Source organism: Numida meleagris, chromosome 2 (assembly GCF_002078875.1).
Source record: "Numida meleagris isolate 19003 breed g44 Domestic line chromosome 2, NumMel1.0, whole genome shotgun sequence".
Taxonomy (NCBI): domain Eukaryota; kingdom Metazoa; phylum Chordata; class Aves; order Galliformes; family Numididae; genus Numida; species Numida meleagris.
Window position 1 is genome coordinate 36,556,562 of NC_034410.1, and position 18,412 is coordinate 36,574,973.

Sequence of the window (18,412 nt, forward strand, 5' to 3'; positions counted from 1 at the left end):
GGGGAATAGAAGCAAGTTTTGGCAACTTCATTAGGAGAATGAATTTCAGAATCAACGGAAAAAGAAAATATGAGGCAGCCAGCAGCGCTCTCTGCGGAGATAACCAGTCCCATTGCTTCACATAGCAGAGCCCATCAACAATGCAAAGAACAAGCTTATGCCACCAGTGACAAGACTTAACATGTTGCCACTTTCTAGGTGACAATATTTCATATACACAAAATGAAGCCACTTAGAACATTAATGGGAGGTATGGATCACTCGAAGCTTCCAACCACAAAACTTAGGGAAATAAGATCTTCCAGAGTCAGAATACATTGAAACACACACCCCCTACAAAAGAGAAAGCCCAGTGAAATCCCAGAGGAAAATCCACTGAAATCCCAAAGGTGAGAATACAAGTGATCAGATGAGCAGTAGGGATGCTGCTTTCCCACTTTCATTCTTGACTAAGTAAAGAGCTCAGCAGGCACCAGGGACACAAGTTCAGCAGCAGCCCATAACAGCAGGTCCTGCAGCATCTGCTTCTGAGCAATTTCTCCTCCTGCTCACTTTTGGAGAGGCTGCATGAAACTGGTGGTAATAAGATCCTCCTGCCTTCTCACCCTCAAAAAACATTGTATGTTTAAGATTTTTGAGGCTAAGTTACGTCACATTATATTTTCTTAAGTGATTGGTATATTACTAATCAAATTGAGAAGCTGATTAGCAAATTGAATATCTGATTAGCTCCTTCCATAATGCAAAGAATTAGATATTAATCAAAGCTTGTAAGAAGATAAGCACTGCCATCCTCACACTCAAACCAAGCACCTGCATTTCACAGGGGGAAAAATAATGATTATTAAAACCAATGAACTGGAGCTCTTTGATTAGTTCCAGGCACTTTTTTCCTCATCTAATCAACATAATTATACAACAAATCTTCAAACACGTATGCCATATTTAACAAAGTGAGCCTGATACATTTGTGCTCAATAAAGGCTGCTCCCTCACCCATCCTCCAGCCAGCTAGTATCTTATTCTGTCAGATGATCCACTACTACAAAATTCCATTCCAACAGCTGCTGACTGCCTTAGTGATCTTAGCATCAACAAGGCACTCACACTGTCTCACCAGGACTGAGAAAAAAGCATCTGTTGAAGTCAAGACAAATTCTTGGCAGAACTCAGCAAGAGGACAGCTTTCAGCTGATTAGCTGTGCCCCCATAATTAAAGAGCCGTCACAGTCATGGGAATTATTTCAAGCTGTTTTACAAGTTAGATTAATCAATAACAAATTTAGAATACATTCTACCCAGAAGAGTTCGAATATAGGTCTAGACTGAATATATATAGTGCCTTCAAATAAGTACACTGTATTTTTTTCTTGCTTAACTATAATTTTCTTCAGAAAAAGTCATTTGACAACTTAGTATAAATTATACCATGGTATAAATTCCAAGGTATACATTCATACTCAGATAAGAATTAAAAAAAAATAATTCTTTGTCTACATCCAGGCAATGTATTCTGACCACCATTGTCATCCTCTGTATCAGCTACTGGATGAAACACATTAGCCACTGTTAACATGTGCAGCACACACTGCTGTGTGTCTCCCACCAAAAAGAACCAAAGGAATTCATTTTAAGTCCCATTTAATGAGCTGAGCTATTCAAGAAAACAAGTGTTGGTTCTCAAACTTGTCCTAGAGTTATTATCAAGATTATAATCTTGACTGCACCATTTTCTTCTCCAGCTGCTCTCTTCTTTTCCCTTTATGCTAGGAAAACAATAACATGTCAATATGTGATCACTCATCAGTCTTCTGGTATAGTGGCATAAGCACATTTTTGCCTGAATGGCTCACAGCATTACTGTGACAATCTTCATAAAATATACCTTGACTGGACTCTTAAGTTGAGGGTGGTACAATCTTTTCCATCTTGGATGACAAAAATAGAGGATTCACTAGGAAGTGAATCTAACACCATAACAAAAACTATTGCATTTGTATTCAGCTTTGACAATAACATCAACATTTGAACACAAATCTGTTGAATTGTAAATGATACTCCTATGCACTATGTTTAATGCATAATTTTATATGTCAGGCATAAAAAAATCATTTGAAATCACTGACAAATTATCAGAATAGTAAACTTTTACATAGTCTTTGACTATCTGGATATTTCTCTAGGCATGAAATTGTTACATTTTGCTTTTGAAAGAAACAATTTTGAAAGTCTGCTACAAAAGGGAAAAAACTGCCATCCAAATGGTGTCTACCACTTTTTAAACATGCTACATATGCAGCATCAAGATCTATAGCTACATATACACCGGCTGTGCAGTGACTCAAGGATAGAAGCTGCAATTTTCAGTACCAAAATACTAAAGTCTTTACTGCAGGGACAGAATAAATAGCTCATCATCCAGTGGTGACGAATAAGAATGCGTACTCTCCATTCATATATTTTATCATCAAAAATACACTATTATATAGAGATACAAATACGGAACTCTTCAAATATGGTTATTTTCACATACATACTGGAACTATTCTTATTTTATATAATCAGGCAGTAGCAGCTTTTGCATTTTGCCTTCTGAAATTTGCCTGTTTTTATTCCTAAAGCAAAGTACAGTGGAACTGCTGCGTCTAGGAATTCTGAAGGCTACTGGAACAGTTGGTGAGATACTGCAAGTCAAATTAACCAGAGGCATAAAGAAGCTCATGGGGAGCAGCAAATGCAAGATTTCTGCACTATCTTGTTATATTACAAACACTTAAATGGAACTTCAGTATCTGCACTCATAAAACACAAGGGCATCTCCACTTCGCACTCTCTCTACGAGGACCCACAGCAGGTTACACATTTACTGATACTTCCCCAAACACTTAGTGTAGTTGGTCCTGGCTTTGACGCAATGCCTCCCAGATGTCCTCTTAAAACTGTGGACTTCTGCATCTGTAAACTAACTGCCCCTGTTGTGTAAAGTAGTCCAAATATGGTTCACATTCAAAACTTGGTCTCTTTGCTGTTGTTGTTGGACAGACTTCAGTGTACTGCACTATGTTGAGATGAAGGATCCACAAGAAACACTGGACGGCTGGTATCCCACTGGGGCTTGCAGGAAAACAAGTTTTTTACTTCAGGAGGCTAGTCCTTAGAGAAGATTTTAAATAAATACATATCAAAGTTGTTTCATAGCTGTGCATTTTCCTCAGCTCCAGGAGGAAACTCAGAGACCAAAGCAGGCCTTGGTATCTAACTGTGCTACAGAAAGCAAGCTTTTGCTGAGCTCCCCACCCCACCATCCCCCCGCCAAAAAATAGGGAGAGTACAAACAATTACTACAACACATTTAGAAGGCTTACAAAAGACTTGATTTATGTTATTTGAAGCTACTGTAAGAACATTTCAGTAAGAAAAGAGATTAGCACGCCTCCTGATAGCAATCCAAACTTCACAGAGCTTTTGCATAGGAATTTTGAACACGACAAGTTTTGAATAAGGTTGAGTCTTTTCCTCCTTTCCCAGTGGAGGGCAATACACATGCGAGGAGAAGAAGCTGCCTCCTATTTTCTCACCTTCCTCCTCTAATAAACAAAATTTGTTAAACTCACAGCAATTACAACAGCCAGACTGGATACTTGATGCAGCTTACAGCATACTTCCCCACAAGTCCCAGGGTAGATTCCTAATGGAACAGACAACCTCAGATCTCATGCTAAATATTTAACGAAGAGATGCAATGACATGAAGGGGGAAAACGATGATTAAAACATCATTAAAGCATCATTAATTCTTTGCACAATCTGCCCTTTGAAATTCACTTCATCCAGAGAAACACAACCAGGTCTCATTCCCGTAACTATTTTCTACTACTACTTGAGACATGGAATTTGCTTATTTCACTCTGCAGTCCTCACTGCCTTGCTGCCTTTTAATTCATTCATTTCAAGAAGAATAGAGGTAGGTTTCCAGCTTCCACACTCAGAAGTAAAACCACTGCAAGGCCGTCTTATGATCACTCATACAGCTGCAACATCTTTAAATTGTTTCAGTCTTTTCAGTATCTTCGTCTAAAACATAAAGATAACAGTGTAAATGTCAGCACTGTTAACTTTAATTGCCCATCATTTCTGCAGCAACATCCTGCTAATAGCCTCACTCAATTGCTCCAGAAGTATTTTAACACTCCCTAGGTGCCAGAAACTCCAATTGTTTTCTTCCAAAAGCTCCAAACATAGTCCTGCCAGTGCTTATGTCACACTTAGGTATTATCAATAGAAAACCCTTCAATAACTTAAAGCCTGAAAATGAACGGGGAACAAAAAATAAGCTTTAATTTCACAACAGGTGACAGTATTAATGTCTGATTTTATACTCATTTTGCTTATTTAAATAAAAGCATACAATTAAATAAAACAATCAAACAACATGCTGCACAACTAAATTTCAGCACACACCCTCAATCCAAAGAGATTTTAGCTACGTCTAGAGTACTGAAGTACCAAAAGATTAAAAACAAGTAGCTGTTGCATATTTAATATAACATAATAAGGAAATTATTACCTACACAAAAGAAAAAAAAATCCTTTTGGAGTCCTCATTGAGTAAAAGGTTGCAGACAGATCTCTGCTGTTACATGCTCTTGTATGACTGCCCTCTGGGTACCCATATAGGCAGTAAACGGCCTGAACAGCCTCACCTGGCATCTTCCTCTGTCTCACACATACATCCCTTCATCAGGTAAAAGTGAGATACAGAAAACTATAATGCTTTCTTACACCTTAATTATCTTTGCAAGGAAATAATTTCTTAAAAAAAAATACATAGAAAACTGGCACTGTTTACATGCCACTATGATATATATATATTTCTCTAGATACACACATACATGTTTTGATGTATCAAGAGTTCAATACACAGACTCTATTTAATAGTGAAGAACCATATTGGTAGATCAGGATTACTGCACTGAGAAAAGTCTGGGTGATTTGCAAACTCATAGACATTTACTGCGTATCAGCAGAACATCGAATCATCTGATTGGAAGTGACATTTTATACTAGGAAAAATGCATAATTGAATTGATGCATCGCATTTGAAATAGGTGTTCTAAATAATTCTGGCTTGCTTTTTGTGCCACTTCAACCAACAACATTTCTATGTGCTGAGAATTCTAGCAAAAGCAGCAGATAAGGGAATGCTCCTAAATACTGTTTTATTCCCTACCAGAAGGGCTAAGTATTAATGATGCATAAATGTTTCCAGAAACAAAATCTTAAAAGCTCAGAGTCCATATGTTATCACCATAATGACACTACAGAACATAAATTTGGCTTTACTTGTGTGTTTATGGGTGGAACAGCTGACTCCACACCTACTTAATGCTCTATTACAATTTTCTCATACTATAAAATCTGTCTAAGGCTATATGCTTCTGTTGCCTAAGCCTCCAAATAAAAGTTACCACAGTGTTTCTCCATGTTCATATAGCCTTGCTCATCACCAGCCTAATTATAAATACATATACCTACCCACGATCGAAAGAACTTCAAATTGTGTCTTAAATGACACTCAGCTTGAAAGTACAATGCTAAGATAGAAAGAAAGTTCAAGTACTCTCTTCATGAGATTAACCCCCAACTGTTATTCAATGAAGTGATAATTTATACCAGAGCCTGATAGGCTGGAAGAAGTCAGTAAGGAATAGAAAAGGCACAAGTGGCTTCAGTAGGAGAAGGAACTGCAGCTGGTTCCTCTTATACTACCAGCTTTATTTCTGGTTTGATCCTGAGGTTTATCAATGCATTTCAACAATGTTAAGAAAAAAGGAAAACATCAAATTGGGCACAAAACATAATTAAGCATATCTGCCTGAAAATAAGTCATAAAGAATCCCTAGTCCTTTTGAGTTATTCAATTAATTCAAACTAAAACACCCCCCATCCCAGAAAAAAAAATAGAACCCATGACACTCTAAGACAAATATACAGAAGGCACCATTCTGCCCAGTCAGGAGAAAAGAAACTGCTGAGAACTACGAAATTTCGGACTCCATTTAATATTTACTTAAAATCTATTTTTCATTAGGTTGTTGTCTTACGAGCACTGAAATCTGCAGCTCTTGGGTAAATTAAAGATTGTCAGGTCATCTGGATGTGATTGCAAGTGTAGACTTGCAGTTTGAAAGGAAGAAGGCAGGCCTCACACTGGATCATCAAAGATTATTAGCTTCTGTTCTTTATCTGTTTCAAAACTTGCTGAAATTTGCTTGGTTGTTTTCAAGTTACTGGGTGAAATAAAGTTCATTAAGGTATTATTAAAAACAGCATCTGAGAAGTTACTAAATTTTTCTTTTTCCCTAAGTAGCCTTCATGTCCAAAGGGTCTTGCTAAGTTGCTACAATCTGACTTGTGATGGTACTGCCAAAGCCTTCTCTCACACACAAACAGACACTGAGAAGTGGAGAATGTGCCCACTGGCAGCAGTGTGCACAGGAAACTCATCCAGAATTATGGCTTACAGGACAAAGTGGCATAAACAGCCGTATAAAAGCTGAAACTTTGCAATGATTTCAGTTAGAATCAGCTGGAAACTCACACTGCAGTCTCACTACATGGCACCAGGCTGCCAGTAAACCCAGCTTGAAATGAGAGGGATAGAACAAAACGCAGAATAGAAAGGAGAACATGCTCAGAAATCTTTGTACCAGATCCTTAGAAAAATAAATTGGGAAAAATGTTCACTGTTCCAGGAGAAAACAAAGAGATTATATGATCAGTTATGATAAATGAAACTGCATCAGGCAAACCTCTTTATCCTGAAGAATTGTGGGATGTGGTGAGATCATAGCAGCACTATGCCAAGGGAAAATAAGCAGTGAGATGCTCAGGTCACACTTCCCCAGTGGGACATATGTCACACGGAGGCAACACTGTGCTGGAAGCCAGGCTGTATGTAGTGGAGAAACATTTGGTCCACAGTTACCTAGAACAGAAACTTGGAACATACCCAATTTTTCTGTGCATGGACATGAAAGGCAAATATCTCTCTCTTCTTCTCTGGTCCATAGTATTGCCACAAGGACATTAGTAACCTTAATTAGTCATCCATCTTGCACATCATTTAAAAACACTTCTAAAACTTTCAAGTGTTTTATAAGAAAGCCACCAATTTAATAGACTAATAGCCTGGCTATTAACTCAAGGTCACATTATATAACTTAATCTAATTAATCTAAACTGTGACTGTAGATTTGAGTGCTTATCTAAATACAGTTTCCATTTTCATGTTTTACAGAAATGCTAATAGAATGCAAGCAGAAATGAGAGCACAGCAGAACATCACACAGAACTGAAAGCATGGGGCAGCACAGGTTGCCAGCTAACTGACTTGGAAAACGTTTTCAGGAGAGCTGAGCAAGGTCTGCCTTAGTTCCAGGCTTCTCCCCTTAGCACTCATCCAAGTAATTCCCATCATTCTAAGTGAATCTCTCTTTTGATTTCAGAGATCTTTAGATCTGGTTGCTTTCCACTACTCATTCACGCACAATTAAAAGACTACAGAAATTTTGTGTGCTAGCAGGTTATATGTGACTAATTCTATGCAATGAATTCATCAAAATATCATTTCCCTAATCATTTATTAATACCATATAACTATACAGCTATTTGCATTTTTTTTTTTAGAAGATGAAGGGGACGTTACCAAACTACGTCATTTCTGAAAGTAATGGCTCCTGTTTATTTCTATGGAAACTAACACAGATATAAAGAGCGCAATAACACTATTTGATAGAGCAAATTCTCAGCTACAAAACACTATTTTTCAACATAGTCACCGCCAGTAGCTATGCATTTTTGCCAGCAATGAGCAGAAGTCTGCAAGCCATGCTCATAAAAATCTGCACTAGTGGAGGTGACCCACATGCATTGCTGCTGAAAATCCACCCCCCACCACCTCACTGTGCTCACATCCACTATTTGTTCAGCAAGCATTGATGAATGTTAATGGGTGCCATTTTTTCTGCATGGATGAATTCAGTTGCACACCTTTCCTTCATATGCACTTCCATGTCAGACAAAACTTTGTCACACTGCCCCTCTGCTGCCATCTGCCATATGGCAACAGAAAATTGAATGCTGATGGGAAGATTCTGCCTCTACTGCCATACCACCACCATCCATCTCTAACATTGTAGGCCAACGTAATAAAATAGGAGGCATTACTTTCAGAGCACCCCTCTAAAAATATTTAATGAACAAAACTCTTGCTTACAAAGAGATCATGGATTCAACTTGTGCAGCCCAAAAATGGCTTGGGCTTTAACAGTAAGTTTCATGGGCCTTGAAGTTGTCCCAATGGATTAAGGCATTTTCACTCTACTACCCAACTGCCATGAAGATGATCAGACGGCTGGAGCACCTCCTCTACAAGGACAGGCTGAGAGAGCTGGGGCTCTTCAGCCTGGAGAAGAGGAGGCTCCAAGGAGACCTGAAGGGGGCCTACAGGAAAGCCAGGGAGGGACTTTTTACAAGGGCAGGTAGTGACAGGACAAGGGGAAATGGCTTTAAACTGTAAGAGGGTGGATTTAGACTAGATATCAGGATGAAATTCTTTACTGCAAGGGTGGTGAGACACTGGAACAGGTTGCCCAGTGAGGTTGTGGATGCTCCCTCCCTGGAAGCATTCAAGACCAGGCTGGATGGAGCTTTGAGCAGCCTGGTTGAGAGGGAGGTGTCCCTGCCTATAGCAGGAGGGTTGGAATAAAATGATCTTAAAGGTCCCTTCCAACCCAAACCATTCTATGATTCTACAATTCTATGATTCTATGAATATGCATGTAAAATCTTAGCTGTATGTCTTTGAGTGCATCCTTTGTAACTGCACAATTAACTAAATTTCTGAACAAATGTATGGTCAAATCTTCAGTTAGCATGAAATGCTTTTGTGCAGTGTAGTATATGAATAGAATGAAAGTCAGCTACATTCCATAGAGAGAAACTGTTAGCGAATTAGCATCTTTCTAGTGCATTTACTGACTCAAAGGTGGTCCATCTTGTTTAATCTTTCTGAGAGAAATAAATAAATGAAAAACACAAATGGAAGGATTGTTTTAAAGACTGACAGACTATGCTGTCTCTGGAAACTGTTTCTTAAATATGAATATTTTCTAGAGTATTCAAGCTACATATTATGATGAGTAACAGACCATTTAAACAATTTTCTTTTATTTCTAAGAAATAGTGAATGAGACCATAAAATTTAAGTCCTCTATCCCCAAGAGTTTTACAAACAGTAATTTAAGCTATAGCACCTGTTACAATGGCATATAAGAAAAATGGATGAACAAAGGCATTTTGATAAGGTTTTCCTATCTCACAAATTAAATATGCAACAACAACAACACAATACAAAGACAAGTATAGAGTACAAAACAATACAATGTTGAAAATAAAAGAAAAAAGAGAAAAATACGCTGAACACAAGTAGTGTTAACAACACTATATTAAATTGTAGATTCACAGCAAATAGAATTTATGATCTCTGTTTTCATGAAGTTCAAGTACATTGGCTCTGAGATTAAAATCTCTGAAGTTTTTAAAAGATTACCACCTAAAAGCGTATAGACAAATTTATCCGTTACATCTTTTCCATCCATTGCCGAGAATAGAACAAAAATTGCAGCTTTCTTCCTAAATTACACAGATTTCTGGTTGGGACTAAATTGTCAGATCAATCTGTATAATTTATCAGGTCTAGACTATGTACAAATTGCACAAAGCACACACATATAAGATGTGTATTTGGAGAACAAAGCACTTTAATTTCTATACTTGAAAACTGTATGAACCCTTTAATATTCAAAACAATTTCTTAAGTATATGTAGCTCAGATATCACTTTTAGAAAAGGTATAAAAATTTTTACAGCACTCTTAGAATTTCTAACTCATTTAAAACAGTTATGATCCCTACTGACTCTGATAACTACTTTCTGGATGTACTTGCCATATTAGGGATGCAAGTTTACAAGTAGAATAACTTATAACAAAAGTATCTTGGATCTCTAAATAGATTTCCAAAATCATTTTTATTCTTGAACATACACAGTATGAAGTATGCACAATTTCATGGCATTAAAAGTTTGTTAGTACCCATTTACAGTGGTGCATAAAATATAATCTGACCCCACTACTTTCAAGTGAGACAGTAATCCCACAAATATCCAAGTATGGTTACTATTCTTCATTGGATTACAATTCTATTGCGTGCTCTCAAAAGAATATAAAAAATTATTTTATAGCTCTCTTCACATGAGGCTGAGACTGTAATGTACTGCATTTAATAGAAAAGTTATTTAGGCATTTTAGCCATTGTGTTTATAAAATAAAAAAAATAAAATCTACTAGACCAACCCTATGAAGCAGAAAATTCAAAAAGACCTCTGAAGTCATTTTTATATTTGCTTTTCCAGTATTTAGAAAGATCTTCATAGGAGACAACAATACAATGTATATTTTGACTTATTGCTCGTCTTTCTCTCTTTCTGGGATACTACTTGCCTACCTTGTCTTTAGTTTTAGCTTTGTTATTTCAAGAACACACATTCCAAACTTAACCAGGAAAACAGGCATATTTTTATTTTCCAAAACAAAACACATTTTAAATGCATAGCATCTTGCAGGAGGATGTTAATATGCAGTGTAAAAGTTCAGCAAATATTAGTAAATGTGTTAACATAATATATTTTAATACATATTTCTCTTTAAAGTTAATTTATCCTAATTTTGATCCAGGCATGCGTCTTCATGAGGCCTCAGATAAAAACGTCATATGCAGAGAAACTGAAGAGATCTCTCTTTGTAACCTATCAAAACAGCACTTCAGTGCACATATTTGAGTTTAGAAATTGGAGGCATCCTCGAGTGCTGCAATTTTAGAAGATGTCTACCAAGTTCCATAAAAATCTGTCGATATTACAAAATGCATAAAAGTTCTTCATTATAATGTTACAGTCAAAAGCTAAAAATAATAATAATAATAATAACTAGAAGAAAAAAAAGAGGGCTGTCACATTTAAATGTCATACCAAGAAGAGATTAGTTAAAACACTCCACTACTCCACAACAGACATTAAAATGTAATTCAGTTTTGGAAAACATATAAAAGCCTCAAAAGATTAATAATGGAAGGTTAAGGGTACCATTTTTCACTCCAAATAATACGTCAGACACATAAAGCAAACAACATTGCTACATGAAGCCCACTGTAATGGAATATTAAAGAGTCAGCTACAAAGTGCAGCTAATTCAGACAGCAAAATTGATACTTCAGTGGCATTTTGTTTTGAATACAGGTTGTCAAACATCAGTGTTCTAATCCTGAATCCCTGAGAATAACCAGCTTTCTACGCTTAAATTTACTCACCTGAACAGCATCACTGAAATCAGTGAGCCTTGCCCCAGTGGTTTTTATTGGCAAGCCATCACTCCCTGACTGCACCTCAAAAGCCTGAATATAAACAGTGTTTCAGAATCAGCCATTTTTCAAGGGAAAAGCAGGAAAAGAAGATAGATGAATTTTGGCTGGGTTAAAGCATGTTTTTTCTTCCCTTCTTTTCTTTAAATTTGCCTACGATAGAATAAGAACATCATTATTTTTTATTTGTGCCAATTTCCTTTCACTACAGAGGAAGCCTATGTGGTTGACTTGTCCCTGAACTGCCAAAAGGGTGGGTGAGATGTCCTCTCTGTAACTCATCTGTCTTTACAACCTTCAGAAACCTTTACAATCTCCAACAATTGAACAGATGAGACAAGGACAAGCCATAAGAGTATGCTAAGAAGAGCTGAAGCAGCATTTGTAGAGATACTATCTTTTCTTAAGTCAGCAGATACAGAGATACTTAGGGAAACTAAAGCTCTTTGACGCTCAGAGCCTCTATCAGATTTGAAAAAAACATCAAGCTAAGTAAAACTCTGAAAATAATCGGTTAATATAATTAGGTTGGCTCCAGAACAATTTGACAACCTTAAGAAAAGGAGAGCCAAGTATCTGTACAAAAGAGTGAGTTTTTAGATGGAAAGGAATCAGGAATTCATAATACATTTCCCGAGCAGGAGAAATAAATATTTAGTGCCTAGAGAACAGTTGAGAGTTATGAAGTCATGTTTCTCAGGAAAAACGATAACCTGCTGTAACACCAATGTCTTCATGGCAGTTAGTATCTAATGGACTTTTACTTTAAGCTCCTACATTTGTTTTCAAAGGTCTTTTTTTCAATTTCTCTTTATGACCACAACTATGAAAGCTTTTTTGCAATTTTTTTTTCCTCATTTCTTTGTTTGTTTTTTTTTTTTTAAAAAAAGTTCCCCTTCTCAGTTATTATGTCCATTAGTAATCACCTGTGCAAGTTTATTCTGATGTAGACTACTAACTCTATTTGATTTCTCCCACAGCAACAGCACCCACACTGGATAAAGCACAGTATATGGTGAAATTTGCATGTGTAGAACTGACAAAAAAAACAAGTCTATTGCAAGAGTCCATGTATAACTGCAGATGCAGAAACGAACTACAATTGTTAGTCCAAAAAAGGTTTTCATCTTAGGGTGACTTTGTAGAAATTGGGGAATGGGAGGCTGATCTAAGACTGATGGAAATAAAAGAAAGAAAAAAAAATGAGGAAAGGAACAATCTGTCTTAGAAGACATGGTAGTTAACAATGCATTGTATGTGCAAACAGTATATCACAATTACCCTCAGAAAGCAAACAAACAAAAATCATACCAAGCAGCTTCTTTCTTGTAACCACAATGCATATATTGATCAGGTTCCTCTTTTGAAGGCATGATCTTTGTTTCCTGAGGTTCACTCTTAGACAGGTGACAGACGTTATGTCTCCTCAGATAACATACAGGTAAATGTGATAGCCTCAGCTTTCCGCTGGTCTAAAAATGTGCAATAAAATGAGACAAAAGGCACAACGGGCACAAAAGCCCTCAAAGCTAAATCCTAAATGTATCATCACATTATGTGGATATTAAACTACTAGCAGCCAGAACAATATTCATAGCGTAGGAGATAAAATGGTATGGGTAAGTGGCAATTGTCTTATATTTGTATACACCTGAAATGCTGTATATCAAGCATATATCACAAACAACAAAAATATTCTAGGTTTGTATTTTTCCTCCTCTACAACCTAATTACAATTTCAATAAACCTTTATTCAGAGAAATATGACTACAATGTCTAGCAATTTTTTTTAAAAAATAGTCAAACAATAAAAAGAATTATCGTACGTTACTCTTATTCTATCATTTAGATTCCTGACATCCCTTAGCGCTAAAAAGTTCTACTATTTAATTGATGTAAAAAACAGTACTGGTATGAAATATGCTTCTCTTCTTTTAAAATATCACCCTGGATAATATGCTTTCCTACTTTACTACTTTAATAAAAGATACAAGTGATACAAGTGTTTTGGCAGTTATTTTCATGAGGATGATCATATTGTTTCATTGTTGAGAAACTCTTGGGGTAAAAACATACAGCTAACCTCCTAACCTCATCAGGGCAAACATTCTGCCAAGTCATGGATTCTCCAAAATACATAGGTAACACGCCGTGTACAAAGTCACACACACAGCATACTCAAAACCAACTACAAAACAGTACAGATGAGTAACAAAGCAGAAAAATATAAACCATCCAAACTTTCACAAAATGCAGAATAAAGTTAGAAAACCCACCCATTCCCAATGATTTTTCCAACTAAATAAAATATTTTTATATTCTCAAATAAAAAAGTATGATGTTTATTGCACAGAAGCTATAAACATACAGGCCATGTACCAACAATACTACATAACATAATTAAGGTTGGAAAAGAACTCTAAGATCATCTAGTCCAACCGTTCACCTACTACCAATATTGCCCACTAAACCATGTCCCTCAGTACCTTCCTCATATTTCCATGCCTAATGATCTATTCCTCTGATTGACAGCTCTGGTACTCTCAGCTGAATGCTGATTTTAATGAAACTCCATTTTCCAAAAGGTGACAGAACATGATACCAGAATTATTTTTGTCCTAATCATAAATTTCAGCATGAAAGAGCCTCTCCTTTTCTCCTTCATTCTCGGTATTATTTTATATAGAAACACAAAACTCTTTTAACAAAATTTGGTCTACTGATTTTCAGTAAGCTTTGAAAAAAGATATTTTTTTGAGCTTACATAAAGCTGCTAGCTCATTTTGAATAAAATATACACTGGACAATTTCTATAATAGAGGACCCTGATGAATACACTCTTGCTGAAATCTCAAATTACAGAGTCTGTGTGATTATTGTAGGCCATACATACACAAGAAAGACAAGCCAAAATTCAATACTGCTGCCTCTAACCTGTCTGTGCACCGGTTTTGCAGAGGAAAACTTCAAAATAGCTGCACGGCAGGCACAAACAGCACAGTTTCAGTAGCAGGGGGCTGCAGTGCTGCAGAAACCACCCACCACTCCAAGCATTTTTATCAGCCACAGTGGCCCGGCCCACATGGAAGGCTTAAATCGAGGCTAGAGACAGGTGTTGACTTGGTTTTCTCATCAACACCCAAATCCATGACCAGAAGTGTCTGTTAGTTAATAAAAAATTAAATTCAGCTAAGATGTTCTAGACCTGACCATTTTGCCTGCAACAAGCTACAATGCCAAGGTAACTTGGAGATTACTTCTTAGGCTTCATACTAAATAGAAAAATAATAGGTTTTAGCCTTTTCGTCTCAGTACTTGTACAGAGCACCACTGGTGTAATTACAGCAGTATATATTTAACGGCCTGAGTAAATTCAAACAGATAGCAGCAACACCCAGTTAGGTTACTCTTTTATACAATTTTGAGCTAAATAGCACTCACAGAAAATTCATCAAAATACATTTCCCCAGATGGACCAGAATTAGGGACATATTGTTGCCCTACTCAGGAAGAACAGACATTTTAATTACTTCAGGCACAAATCACAGAATCTTTACTTCATTTTCGCTAAATTTTATCTATTCTTATATGCTAATTTTCTGACAGTTCACAACATTATGCCTACACACTAGCTTTTTGAAGAAGCTGTTACCACGTGTTCATTAATAACTAGAAGGATATTTTTTACTTGAAAATTTACATGCATACATATATATCTCAGCTGTGTGGCAAAAAATACAAAATGAGCATTAAATGTGTGTGAGACATCCAGGGACACAGGTTATATATATATATATATACACAAAAGATTTTGCTTTTTCTTACAACATAGACCTTCAAATTCAGATTATTATACATCAGCTTCCAAGACAGCCTACAACAACAGAAAGCCTTTTCCACCCAGCACTGTGGTGCTCAAATGAAATGCTGAGCCTTAGGATGAATCTGAAAACTTCAGCATGGCACTCAACTAGTAATCTCAAGTTCTTGCAAAGCAGTACCATTCCAATGTACATCCCATTGTTGGCCATCGTGAATGCAGTTAAGTAGATTGTATTCTTCACTGTTATGCAAATGTATTATTTTTCATGAGCTATTAAATGTTTATGAGAACAAGGAACTCCTTGGGAGTTAAGAATCAAAAAGTTTATCTTCCAGAATTTTCCTAAACCAATTTCATCAGTTGACAATACTTAGAGGCTTGATCAGCAGGAAGGAGTCCACTGGTGAAATTAACATTCTAAATCTGTTACCATAATTGGGAACAGAACTTAAAACAAACCTTCTAGAGAAAATGTCTTCATTTGAAACGATTTTCAGTAGCAGTCCATCAACATGAAAGCTGCTTCTTAACTTTGTGGTATTCCATTCCTATTGATATGCTGCTAAATGGTGGTGTTCTGATGAGTCAGTTCCCATAGCTGATCTCACAGATGCAACAGCCACCTGCTTATGTTTTCCAGTTGTGTTTAAACACTAGCAGTATTCATTAGCCTGTTCTGTAAACTTGAGCCAAGAGAAAGGAAATCCTGGTCTTCCGCACTTCACAGCCTAGCTCAATACCATGCACTAACATGACGGAACAGAGAGCATTGTGGGGCTCATCTAGGCCAGTCTCTGAAAATTCAGCTCACTCCAACAAAAGAGAACTAGTTACCTGCAAGATCAAACTAACTAGTAACCTATAAAACTAAAAGCAAACTGGAAGTGGCAAGGCTGGATGTTGTGAGCAAGAGTTGTTTCTGTAATTCATGCCTCCTGCATTTTACTTATCATATGTACAATTATATCTGAAATCCCTTTCAATTCAAGGATTGGAGGTGAGGGGTTGAATTTATTTTATGGATGCTACAAAAAAACAAAAAGGGTGTTTCTAGAGGGATGTCCAGATGGTAGGTGAATCTGGGTCAGCATTGCATCATATGTTCCCTGCTGGAAGCTAGGGGATAGAAAAATGTTTCCTTCCTTCCTGTATGTAAGAAGATGGGTATTCTGTCATTGTACAAGGAAATTATTAGGAATGGATGTTGTTAGGAGGAGGCTGATGTCAGAGAGAACTTTTTCACATTAAAAAATTTTAATTGAACGTAAACAAGAAAATTCAAAACCATCATTCTTACCAGCTGAAGTTGTAACTTCTCATAAAGTGTAAACAGGTTAATAAATCATGAAGTTAAAGGACAGAAGCCATCCTCCATTTCTTATCTGGTAAAATGCTGCAGGATATCTGTGAGCATTCAGTGGTCTCTAACTGGCCCCCTGACCTCATCTCAGAGCACAGTGCTTGGTTTTCTGGGGTTATTCATTATCAACAGAGCCCTCTCCTGAAGAGGTGTTTATTTCTGTGTTTGCCCAGCTGGCATTCCTTCATGATCTTTCTTTTTCCAGGTACTTCTCTCTGCCAACCTCCTTTCTTGGCTTTCTGCTGGCTTTTACTCTAGAGATCAAGCCTACATCTGTCCGCCCTCTTTCCCTCCTTTCAGAGCTGTCTCAGATCCTCAGCAACTATTTAAGACTTTTCTCCATAATGGCCAAGTTATGTGGAACTTTTTAAAGACACAAAACCATGTTTCAATAAAAATCTCCATAAAAACATCAATAAATTGTGAAGGTTTTCATCCTCTGAAATGGTACCTGTATGACATCACTATCTCATATTAATTGCACATGGATGATCATAACACATTTGCTCACAGAGTGCTTGTACAACAACTGACATGTTCTAGATAGAAAGAGTTGGTAGCAGAGTCACAGACTCAGCTCCACAGAATAGCAGCATGTTACCTTGAGGCATGCCTTCAAAAGACAGTTATTTGCAAAAAAGTCTGGCAAAGGAAAAGAAAACATAAACACTGCCTAATGCTCCAGGAGTCATTAGTCACCCAGCGCTGCATATCTGAAGCAGCCCAAGTGAATTGACCTTCTAGCTGCCTGTCCTGTATTTGCTTCCCAACCATTCATTCCCATTCCCTCTCCAATACACTCACAGACTAGCAGAAAAATAGGACACTTTACTTCCTAAGAGTACCTTTTTCTGCAGTTTCATCAGTTCTCCATTCAACCCTTCTGAGAATTATCAAATACTAGCCAGGGTTGTCATAATGTTGGCCAGGCTCATCTTGTGCATTTTCAGTTTTGTTTCCACCTGCTCCAAACTTTGTAAATTATCCCAACTCAGGCTATTGCTTCAATCGTCATTAGCAAACTTCAGACTGCTTTGTAAATGCAAGTAAAGCAAAACTGTATAGCGAATGCAACCTGATCCAACAAAATCGCGTAGCTTTCAAACTTTTCGTAGGCAAGTCTACACTTTAGCCTAGACCTTAAATAAACTCTGACAAAGAATAGGAAACAAATTCTAAGTTTGTGCTACCTGGGGACTATTAATGCCCATTTACCCCATCATCTTTACTGGAAGGTCTTGCAACAGTGACGGAGAAGCTGAGCTTCTTCCAGTGGCACATCTAGCATCAGACAACAGGAAAAGAAGCTGTTTGACTCGGATCTGGCTCTGAAACACAGTGGACTTGCTGCATCTGAGACACAGATGTTTCAGGGTAATATGAGGGCCTGGCACATTCATCACATTGGCTTGCTCTTAGCACAGTGCTTCTTCAAACAACACAGGCATGGACCCTGATGCAGCTGGGGCAGTGTTACAGAAGTCTCCTTAATTACTGTAATCCTACAGACCTTCCAGGCCACTTCCTTTACTCACTTGCTTGTTTTGAAGTAGCCTTGGTCCTTTTCAGAATTTCTCCATTCACACTGTCAGATATGCCCAGGGTTTTCTACTTCGCCTTTTATGTTGCCTGGATACATTTCCCCCCCTCTGGAGGGAGTCTAGGACCCTGAGACACACATATCTATATACACATACAAACATTGCATATGGACTTGAAATAGCTTATCCACTAAAAAAAAAAGTCACTC